This window comes from Macrobrachium rosenbergii, chromosome 30, assembly GCF_040412425.1.
Source record: "Macrobrachium rosenbergii isolate ZJJX-2024 chromosome 30, ASM4041242v1, whole genome shotgun sequence".
NCBI classification, from domain to species: Eukaryota; Metazoa; Arthropoda; class Malacostraca; order Decapoda; family Palaemonidae; genus Macrobrachium; species Macrobrachium rosenbergii.
Window position 1 is genome coordinate 9,397,804 of NC_089770.1, and position 9,757 is coordinate 9,407,560.

The following is a 9,757-nucleotide window of genomic DNA, read 5'->3' on the forward strand; positions in this document are numbered from 1 at the left end:
CGCCTCCTGGGCGGTGCCACGATTGAGGGCTGGAGGCTCATGAAGGTGGCTGTCACTCGAGTGAAATGGAAGAGTTACTTCTTACCGCCATGAGAGTTCATGCACTCATGAATGAGGACTGTATATGGGATTCATACCTCAGCCTTGTAAGTAAATACCAAGTGTTGCTGACGCTTGCAACAAACCTTGGCAGTCTGGTGCAAGGAGCAATGGGTCATGAGGAACCAGTGGCCTGCATTTTGATATGTTTTCTGCAATTAAACTTTCCGATTTTTTGCTTCAGTAAATAGAGGAAAACACACTATCATTTTTACATTTTCATTTGAGATTTTTTATTACATTGTCTCATTACGGAGACCATTGCACAAAGACCATTACATTGTCTTAGTACAGAGACCAGTACACTGCCTCATTTATATAGACCATTTTGCCTCAGCTCAGAGACAAGTATAGTACCTCAGTGGCAAAGCCATTACACTGCCTCAGTCCCAAAGACCATTACACTGCCTCACTCCCAAAGACCATTAAACAGTTCCACAAAGACCATTACACGGTTCCTCAAAGTCCATTACACTGTTCCACGAAGACCATTACACTGCCTCAGTCACAAAGACCATTACACTGCCTCAGTCACAAAGATCAGTACACTGCCTCGGTCACAAAGACCATTACACTGCCTCAGTCACAAAGACCATTACACTGCCTCAGTCACAAAGACCATTACACTGCCTCAGTCACAAAGACCATTACACTGCCTCGGTTACAAAGACCATTACACTGTCTCAGACCCAAAGACCATTACACTGTCTCAGACCCAAAGACCATTACACTGCCTCAGTGGCAAAAACCATTACACTGCCTCAGTGGCAAAGACCATTACACTGCCTCAGTCTCAAAGACCATTACACAGTTCCACAAAGACCATTACACTGTTCCTCAAAGTCCATTACACTGTTCCACAAAGACCATTACACTGCCTCAGTCCCAATGACCATTCCACTGCCTCAGTGGCAAAGACCATTACAATGCCTCAGTCCCAAAGACCATTGTGACACTGCCTCAGTCCCAAAGACCATTGTGACACTGCCTCAGTAGCAAAGACCATTGTACTGCCTCAGTGGCAAAGACCATTACACTGCCCCAGTCCCAAAGACCACACACTCAAAAGCACTGTTCTTCTTCTCCACAGTGGCGTTCATCTCCCTCCGCTGAGCCACTCAGCCCTCCACCAAGTTAACGAGACGAATTTAGCGAATTTAGCAAATTGCTGCTTAAGACTCATATTTCGTCATGCGCTCCACTTCTCTCTCTCTTTCTCGGTTGTCTATCGAAGAAGGAGGAGCCGAAGTGAAGTAAATAAAGATGGAATGAATAAAGGATAAGGGAATATTTGATTAATTGACATGTCTTTTTATTTATCTCTCTCTCTCTCTCTCTCTCTCTCTCTCTCTCTCTCTCTCTCTCTCTGCTATCTGGCGATGGGGAATAGATCTGAAGCGAATAAGGATGGAATTAAATAAAAGAATAAGAAAATAACTGATTAACTTACATCTCTTTTTATTCCCCCTCACCCTCTCTCTCTCTCTCTCTCTCTCCCTCTCTCTCAACTGTCTGGCGAAGAAGGGAAATCGAACTGAAGTGAATAATAAAGAAATAATTGCCTAACTTACATTCTCTCTCTCTCTCTCTCTCTCTCTCTCTCTCTCTCTCTCTCTCTCTCTCTCTCTCTTCTCCCCTTTCTGGCGAAGGGGAATAGAAGTGAAGTTCATAAAGATGAAATGAATAAAGAAAAAGGAAATGATTGAATAATTTACATGTTTTATCTCTCTCTCTCTCTCTCTCTCTCTCTCTCTCTCTCTCTCTCTCTCTCTCTCTCTCTCTCTCTCTCTCTCTCAACTTCGTGGCGAAGGGGAATAGAATTGAAGCGAATAAAGATGAAATGAATAAAGAATAAGGAAATAATTGATTAATTGGTCTCCATGCCATTTTATCGTTTTCTCTCTTTCTCTTTTCCTGCCTTTAGGAGGAGGGGAATAAAGATGAAAAGTCTAAACTAAAGATAAAAGGAATAAAGATAAAAAGAAATACAGACGAATGGAATAAAAATGAGTAAGATAAAGATTGCGATCACGACAGCAAAGATTTTCAACTCATGTTAATGAAATGAAGATTAAGGAAATAAAACTTGAAGTAGTAAAGATGAAGTGAAGAAAATAAAGATGAATGGAATAAGGATAATGAGAATAAAGGACGTAGAAAAATATGCATAGAGAAAGTAAACACCGAGGTGGGGGAGCGAGGAGGAAATAAACAAGATAAAGAAATAAAGGAGGAATGAGTCGAGATGAAAAAAGACTAAATGAAACGGTTAAAAATGAAGTAATTAAAGAGGAAATAAAAGATAATGGGAAAGCAACATGAACCTAAGGCCTATAATGTATATTTTCGCGTACACATATTTCCAGTGGAATTCGTCGTGTCACATTCCACTTTCCTTATAATTCGTCATACTTTCAGATCACAACACTAGGCAGCAAGGATACTGTTTATATTTGAAAGTCATTAATAGTCATAAGACAATCAATACAATTTTATGAACACCATATCCTTAGGAAGCTTGATTTTCAAGTCACTGGTCCCTGTGGGCTTGTTCCATATGAATAGGGTTCATCTTCTGAATAATAATAATAATAATTAGCATTTGAACATCAAAGAATTCTCATTAATCCTCTCTAGTTTACAGTGTTCTATTTAAGCCTGACAGAATTCACCAGTTCGACATTATTTTGTATTCAAACTCTTTATATTTTTACCTTCTAGGCATTGTAACTTATCAAATTCACCCTATGTTCTGCATCACGTCGTCTGTATAATACAGCTGTTACTCTTGAAGAAGAAGAAGAAGAAGAAGAAGAAGAAGAAGAAGAAGAAGAAGAAGAAGAAAACATTCGAAGTACATTCTTTGGACACATAGGCCTAGTTACCAGCACAATTACCTCAAGCCTTAATCATCGTTTTTGGACTGACATTGCTTCTCAGTGTGACCTTATCTCTAACAATAAAAGCAGTTCAAATGATATCTTTCACGTATCTTTCATACCCTGACGTAAAGTAACTCCAGTATTACACTTTCGAATGATGTGGGTAGCCGTGCCTGCTGCAGGTAACTTGAATAAGGGACTTTTCTTCTTCTTCTTGACATTAGGATTCACTGCAGATAACAGTGTCTGTTAACAAATGCACCAACCACACCGTCTTCCTCATAAGTCTAGGTTTCAGTGTCCAGACTTTCAATTAACTAACTTTTTATTTATTTATTCATTTATTTTATGCATCTGGTTAGAGCATCATCTGTAGGCCTACTGTTTTCTTCGGTAAAACAGCAACTTCACACCTTTCTTCTCAGATTTTACTTGAAGCCTTTAAAGATCTCATTACCATCAATTTAATTTCTTAACTTCATCTGCAAAAGTTACCTTGGGAGCAGTCACCTCCCTCACAGCAAATTCCAATAATTCATCCTTTCTCATGCCAACTTCCAGTGATTCCATTTCTTCGTAAGACCATAAATTTTTAGATCAACGCCCCTTCGTAAATCTGCTGAATCGCTGACCTGCACGTCTCACGATTCACATTTTCAGGTTCAGCAATTCTGGCATCACGTTCAGCCACCTCTTTTTGTCTCGTAGCTCAGTTTTAACCTCAAGTATGATTAGGCCTTTTGATTTGCTTTGCTTTATATCCATTCGTTAATAAATGCTCTATGTCAAAACAGTTAGTAAAGGATCAGTTCAGTTTCCTAAGCACGAATGCCAACAGTATAATCAGTCTTTGTCTTTTCTAAAATTAGACCTAGTTCAGTAATTGGGACAAATAAACGTTCTCCTTTTGTTAGCTATAAAACAGTTTCATTGAACCACATTTTCTAGACGATATTTTTCCATGTAAAAAACAAACCATTTTCACAAAGAAAAAGACACAACAGTTTTGTTCAGCTCATCGTATTTGTAGCATAAGGACTAAAAGGGTGAGAATTAAATAGATATACGTAAAAGAAACCTTAAAATTAGCGTATGTAAAAGGATGGATCTGAGTTTTTTAAGATGGTCTGGTCGTGTGGAAAGAATAGAGGATGTACAAAAGAATATACAATTAAGGACTCTTGGGAGGAAGGAGGAGAGGAAGACCTAGGGAAATCAGTGAGAGATAGAGGTGAATAGTACAGTATATAATACATTGGCATTCGTCCTTCATCTCTTTAAATGGAGAAGGAGGAAGAAACAGAGAGACTAAGGGAACTCTTCAGAATTTAATCCTTTCTTATTTTTCTTCTAGAAAGACTTGGAAAAGTGTCGGAAGTTTGTTAACCAAACTTCAGCGATGACATCGTGGTGGGTGGGGGAAGATGGTGATGGGCCGTAGGGGTTGATGGGGAGGGTGGGGATGGATGGGAATGATGGGGATGGATGGTAATGGTGGGGTTCTGGTAGATTTGTCATTGTTGATGATGGGTCGGAGGGAGGAGGTTGGCCAAGCAAAAAAAGAAAACGGAGCAAGGAGTGGTGAATATTGTTAAGGGTGACTCTCTTAAATTTACTTTTATTATTCATTTTTCCCTCAACAAACTTTCATTCGTCTTTTCGGGTTTCAGATCATGCCAGTTAGATTACCCTGAAGTGTTCAAGCAAAATATTTATAAAAATATAGAAAGGAATTGCCTTAATACTTGAATCTTAACTGTTAGTCTTTTTATGCTACAGCGGAAGATTAAAGAGTTTTAAACTACCACTAAAGAACCTTCCAATTCTCTGCACATATACTATAATGAAGCTCTCTCTCTCTACTACAGTCTACTAACAACTAGTTACGTATTCACTAGTTGATGTTTACAGATGACACAGTGCAAGGGGAGAAACATGAGAGTAACTGAGTGCGAAAGTAAGATTATGAGGGTAAATTGAAACCAGGAGCAATGAAAGTCAATATGGATGGTGGAAGAATGACCGTTGTTGATTCGTATGATGGTAGGACGCGAATAACAGAATTTATTTGGCAAAGAAAGTTATGATTATGTGAAGAAATTGGAGAGAAACTTGGATAGTCTATGAAAGGCAATGTGGAAATGAAGTGCCAATGTCGAGTGAGAATCCAAGAAGAAAGGTTGAAACTACTGAGATGGACTGTTTGCTTATTATATGAAGAGTAAGATTTATTGATACGGTGAGAAACGTAGATGCTTAGGTAACCTTTTAGATGGGTTGGTCTAGTGGAAAAAATGGACGAATGAACGAAGCAGATGCCAGTTAAACGCCGTAGGGTCGTGGCAAGTGAGCTTGCTGTAAATAGTGGGATGCTGCAAGAGAATGTTATAACCCCCTTGCTGTTTATCCTTCTCGTAGATTTAATAACGAAAAATGTGCTCAGAGATGGAAGATAAGGTATAGACTGGGGTACCTGTAGAAACTTGTCAAACTTAGAATTACAGATACTGTTGTATAAAAAAAAAAACACCAGATTTGCAAAGGTTGTTTAACAGAATGCTCCATATATCTAGAGAGATGGGACTCGGAATAAAAAAAAAAAAAGTAATGAGGACAGGGTGTGCACAAAGGGATGAGATAAAACTCGGTGGAGAAAGGATTAGTGAAGTTGAATCTTTACAATATTTAGGAACAATGATATTTTATAAAGTTTCTCTTGAGTTTGTATTTAGTGAAAGACTGAAAAGCGCAAATCTAAAAATGAGAAGGCTGAATAAGATTTGGAAATGAAATAGGATGAAATCGCATCCTAAAGTAAGATTTTACATAATGGTTCACAGCCATGAATCACGGAAGACAGTGAAACCCTGTCTAAAAGATATGTCAGTACGAGAATAAAGTTAGACTATTAGGAGTCAGATGGTAGGACAGTTAAAATTAACAACACAAGGGAAATTACTGAAATTCCCTATGTAGATGAGAGAGAGAGAGAGAGAGAGAGAGAGAGAGAGAGAGAGAGAGAGATCTCGGAAGGCAACAACAACTCCATCCAGTGGTGTCCGATCTCGAAGCGCAAAACTCACAGAGGTTTTAAAAACCTAGTCCAAGGAAAAGCACAATGCCCATTAGAACATGGAAGAGGCGTTTCAGCGACTCATTTTAACCCTTGTGCAAGCTGCCTCGAGAGGCCAGGTTCCCATATAAAGCCTATGATTGTTATTGATCGAAACAGACCTAACCGATCTCGTTCGTCATGGTGCGCTTTTCACTCTTACGAGCCCTTGACGGAAGGGTGGTTTTGGGGTGATAAGCGAGTGAGGCTTGTGAACTTAAGGGGTCGACTTTCAAGGGCAGCTGGCGGCCACACGGGCATGGGCACATGCCTCCCCGCCTGCTTCTGGTGACACTGGAGACGATAATAACACGCGCCAGTGTTGAACAAGTAGCTTAATGCTTTAATGCATCTCATGGTGGGCAAAATGCACACGTTACTCTCTCCCTCTCTCACACACACACACACACACACGCACACACACACACACACACACACAGTAGAGTGTAATCGATGTCCGTTGAAGATTTGCTCATACAAGATCTGAGTCATGTGGATAAGTTGGTCGCCTTTCTGAATCTGTTTCACCTGCTGAAAGTAACATGAGACTAATCTAGACGGTCAGCTATATGAACAGAATGGGCTTAATGTTAACCGAAGGAAATTCGTAAATCTTTGTCCTGGACGAATTTTGACGCAGTTAAAAGGAGCAGACTTTAATTGGAGCTATCAAATATACGAAACAGTCCGTTAACGCGAAAAGGAAGCATCATTTAACCAACTAATGAATCTTTTAACATTTAATCTAATTCCACTTAACAGTTTTCCGTGATAAAACCAACAGACGGAAACAGTATTAGAGTCATAACCACCTTGACGGAGGTAACGGTAACATAATATAAAAAAAAATTTGCTTTTGGTAAGCGGAAGGCGTTAAAAACTGCAAAATGTTTACTTGCCTTGTCATCTGTACACGTTATTTTAAATTTATTTTTGAAACGCGTAAACGAGTTTTGTAATGACTCATTCCAGGAAAACGTGAGCATGATCATTTCCGAGTCTTTCTTCATTTTCATCTAAGCTTCCGTGTTCACCTTTGTCAATGTTCTTCCTCTTAACTAAGGCGCTATACAACCTTGCCAGCCTCACATGGCATAAGCAATTACATTAACCTTTGTCAGCCGTAATAGGTCTAGCTTTTTGTGAAACTTGTCCACCTAACGTGGTATAGAACCATATGTGGGTCACACACACACACACACACACACACACACACACACACACACACACACACACACACACACACACATATATATATATATATATATATATATATATATATATATATATATATATATATATATATATATATATATATATATATAGACAGATAGATAGATAGATACATTTGTTAACCTCACTTGACCTATATAGTTAAGCTCATGTGTCCCATTCAGTTGTCACCCTCACACCTCACTGGGTTTAGCTTTAGCCTAAGCTCTTTTCAACCTCACTAGGCCCAGTTTAAGATTTCGATATAAATCTAGACGTAGGCCTAAGCTATCTTTATAAAACTCAAGACTTGAATGAAAATATTCAACAAAATTATAACTTTTAACTGACAGATAAAATCGGGACTCGCCTGATGAAACAAGTGAAAGTCGACAGAAGAGACCAGAAATGAACTGGTAAGATTCAATGTTTTTAGGCTGTTATGGTGTTTGCAATATCCTAAACATCTCGATTCCTGCAAGTTGTTTTTTTACGGGTGTTGTGCCATTTTTAGTATTTAATCTTTTCTCACAAAACATTGTACAAAAGTTCTTGTTATTTCCACTATACAAGTGATTTCAACCCCAGACGGTCTCTTTATAACTCAAAAACACTCAGAGTCTTCTTCTTTATTAATGTATATATAAGTGTTTGGGAAGAAATTGCTCCAGGAAGGAAGTCTGCAGTGACAGGCTGTTTGAGAAGGCCCTGTTGTTGGTGAAAAGACGTGAGACCGTCGTATATAACTTACACTCACTCCATGGGCAGCAATGCTTGATGAACCCACTCGTCCAATCGGTTAATATCGAGAAGACAAACGCCATCTCTGCAGAGATATGCCCAGAGTCTGGAGCCATATTTCCTTCCCCTTTTCGTCCTCAACAACAGATGCTGTCAAGACGTCCTTCGGAGGCAGCTGTCGTTTTGTTTACGCTCTTCGTTCCTCTTCTTCTTCTTCTTCGCCCATTTCGTAGGATTGCTAGCCTCGCGTGCTATAGAAGCCGAGGTACGGACCAAGTAATTGGTGGGTTGTCGTGCGCGCTCTCTCAGCTAAATTAAATTGTAATCACGAAAGAGAAGTATTTTTTTACTATTATTATAAGGTGAAATTCCATAGCACCATTATGTTAATATCCAAAATTACACTACATTACTACAGAGTAGTTCGTCTTTTTGTAATTGTCGTTATTTTATGGTAATTTTTTATATATATATATATATATATATATATATATATATATATATATACTGTATGTGTGTGTAATTATAAGCAAACTGCACTTGTGTACGTTATCTCAAAACGCCCATTAGGCGAAAAACAACAAAAAGAAGTCTTCCTCATATTCCCTCTCCCGCTCCTCTTAAACAAATAGTTTGCAGACTCTTCTGCCCTCGAGGCTGGGGAAAGGAGGGCAAAAAAAATCTTACACTCGGACGGTCAAGAGCTCGTTCATGCTGAAGGAGCCGTGACAGGGCGTAGGGCAAGGGCCCGTGTGTCAAGATGCAGAAGGTGGAAGACGAGAGGGGAGAGAAATCAAGGGCGTGTGTCAGTATGTAAAAGGATCTTGGAGTAGGGCCCTGCAGATTCCCGAAGGGGATTTACTGATAGTAGTTAGTAGTAGTAATGGTAGTAATTGAGAGGCTTTTTCTTTGTAGCGGCTCACATAGTTATGCCTCTAGTTTTAGCAACATTAGCTGTAGTGATAGCAGAAGCATATATTTATATGAATGCTTTGTTTCAGTATATATATATATATATATATATATATATATATATATATATATATATATATATATATATATATATATATATGTTATGCAACATTCCGTTTTGAATAGAAATATATCTACAAGCAACGGTTCTTCACATTTGAACTATCATTTTAACCTCATCATTTTCATATGATATTTCTTCCCTTTATTAATTATTCGTGTTTTCTCTCCTGTAGCTGCCTTCTTCATTCCATGCGTCGTTTATACAACATTTCTTCTCTCTTCTTTCCACTAACAGTTCCATTCCATTCCGTATGTTGCTCGTTGTCTCCAACGAAAAAGGATGTTTTTATTTCAGCTTGTTGATATTCCCTGATACCAGGGCGATGCAAAAATGTTGTCTGTGTGGATTGTTACGGAAATTTATCGAACAGGTTTGGTTCGTGACTGGAAACAAGCGTGGAAAAAGTGACCTTAAGTGCGCGTGCGTGTGCGAGTCTCTCTCTCTCTCTCTCTCAACGACGACGATCACGGCCCAGGGTTGCTTAGAATATATAAAACGGCACAGAACCGCTTAGACTAGATATATATTCCAAGTATTCTTTAAGATTAGCGGTTTGAGAATGCTGTTCTTTCGTATGCTATTTATGTGTTTTTTCGTTTGTTTGTACTGAATAATAGAAGAAAAAAAAATTAATACTTATTATCAGCCAAATGGAGGAGATGGTAAAGTTGTTGG